Raw genomic sequence first — 2,500 nt, forward strand, 5'->3', positions numbered from 1 at the left:
TGCACATGCACACACTTTTTTCTGTATATATATATATATATACATTTCCCTATTTTTGAAAAAGAAAAAAACAATACAAAAAAAAAAAGATATAATATTACGTAAGGAATATCGATACGTTCGACACTATTCGATCATTCGATAGAAAGTTAATTCTATATTCTCATTTTAGATCCTTCATTAACGTGCTAACCTTTCGAGAATAGCTTAGTTCTCGTTGCTTTGAATCAAATACACGAGAGAGAGAGAGAGATAGAGAGAGAGAGGCAGAGGGAGAGTCTATTGTACTATATTCCACAAAGCGATGACGTCTTCCTTGATTCAAATGGACGTCAACCTATAATCGGCTTAACACTCTGTCATAAGCCCATGAATATCGAATCCGATCGAATCCTTTATGAGGTGCAACACCGAATCGTTGAAATGGACGTTTGCCACCATTTCGTTCGTATCCATGATAGAAAACGAAATATTTTTTTTCTATTTAATACTCTTTCAATTTTTCCATCCTTTGTGTATTTTTCAAATAGAACGATAACATAGCAATAACACGACAACGATAACGATAATAAAAGTAATAATAAAAATAAAAATAAAAATAAAAAAAGAAAAAAGAAAAAAAAGAAAAAAAAAGAGAGAACAAAAAAAATTATAAAAGACGAAAAGACTCGATCTCGTGAAACGATGAAACGATTAAGTACCGTTATCAAATTTATTTCCCTTTAAATATCATTCATTCTCTTTTTTTCCTTCTTTCTTTTGTGTGTCTTTTTCTTTTTCCTTTTCCCTTCCTCTCTCTCTCTCTCTCTCTCTCTCTCTCTCTCTCTCTACTTTTCTTTACTTTTTTCTTTTTTTTTTTTTAACACGTCAACACCATCGCCTTTCAACATGCATACTTTCATTATCGCAATCGTTTCCAGGGGGTTATCGCGTGCAACCGCACGAACGTTAATCTCGGGCGATTTCATTAATGTAATTGCGTTCGTACAAACGCGATCGTCTAACAAAGCAAACGGGTTAGTCCTCGAACTAACACAGCTCTCTAAACAAACGGACCAGAAGAAGAAAGGAGAAGAAAAAAAATATGAAAAGATTAAAAAAAAAAAATCAAAAAAAAAAAAAAAAAAAAAAAAAAAAAAAAAACAAACAAAAGAGAGAGCGAGAGAGAGACGATTTCACGGGGAAATACGAGTAACGATGAAAATCACAGATGGATGGAGTGACGAGGTGATGGAGCGGAGTGGAACGGGTATGGAATGGTGGAAATAGGGGAAAATGTGGGATGGGAAGGGGAGTGGGGCGGATTTGAAAGTCTCATAATTTGCAAACAAAAGTTAACGTGGACCTTCTAGCTAAACGTTATCTTTCAATCGATATGTCCGATTAATATTCCATGTAAATCCAATCAATTATCAATCGAACGTACGGGGATATTATCGGGCATAATCGTTGGAATATTTACAAAACAAATACCTTTGCAATTTCTCGTGTGTAACCATTATACGTATTCGATTCGATTACACGAGAGAATATGGTAATTTACGATAAAAATAATTTCTCTCGACATTAAGTAAAGAGAGAAAGAGAGAGAGAGAGAGAGAGAGAGAGAGAGAGAGAGAGAGAAATCATTTGATTAGATACTTGTCAAATATTATAGTATTCATCAAACTAATTTATTTACTAATAATCGAATATTAAACTAAATATCATAAACAAAGTATCTGAAGGATCGCGAATTATTCGATGAAATAGCTAATATATAAATATTATATTAAATTATATAATTATATATAAATTATATATATATATATATATATATATATGCATATAAATATAAATTAGAAATAATAGAAAACAGAGATTGGGTAAATGGACATAGGTAATAGATCGAACATACGTCGCTATGCTTGTAGCTGCTCTAACGTCGTTGCCGCACAAACAATTTCGTTTCATCTAACGATCGTCCTTGCGGGCGGAAACTCGAAGTAAGTAACGTTATGGGCGGTGCAGCGAATCTATATATGTATGTATGTATGTATACGTATATACGTATGTACGTATGTACATATATATGTATCATAGTTGGAGCGAGCGTTACGTTTGACCTGCTTTTCCTTCCTTCCTCCATACTCTCTCTCTCTCTCTCTCTCTCTCTCTCTCTCTCTCTCTCTCTCTCTGTCTCTCTTTCTCGTTCTTTCTCTAGCTAGGCCACCGGTTAATTGCGTTTACGTGTACGCGAACCGTTCTCTCTCTCTCTCTCTCTCTCTCTCTCTCTCTTTTTCTCTGTCTCTCTCTTTCTCTTTCTCTTGGTTATTCTCGTTTTTACATGTCGCCGGATACGTCTTAATGTCCTGTAAAATCCGCCGAAATATATCCGACCATCTCTACGGATTAATGCTCCTTAGCCGGTCATCCGTAAATGCAATTTGCGCGGAAAAACTACCAAAAACCTTTTTCGTCCTATCAACCCCCTGATATCCTCACCCTTCTTATTCGATCT

At 34.9% G+C, this 2,500-nt stretch overlaps 1 protein-coding gene across 1 annotated transcript in view; it reads right to left on the reverse strand.

Annotated features, from left to right (window-relative positions):
• Positions 1-2,500, reverse strand: part of LOC118445862 (E3 ubiquitin-protein ligase MIB1-like) — a 173,325-nt gene that overhangs the window by 21,571 nt on the left and 149,254 nt on the right. The gene's annotated exons all lie outside the window — the stretch shown is intronic.

The sequence above is a fragment of the Vespa mandarinia genome, chromosome 4 (genome assembly GCF_050613455.1).
Source record: "Vespa mandarinia isolate Hongniang chromosome 4, ASM5061345v1, whole genome shotgun sequence".
In the NCBI taxonomy this organism is placed as follows: domain Eukaryota; kingdom Metazoa; phylum Arthropoda; class Insecta; order Hymenoptera; family Vespidae; genus Vespa; species Vespa mandarinia.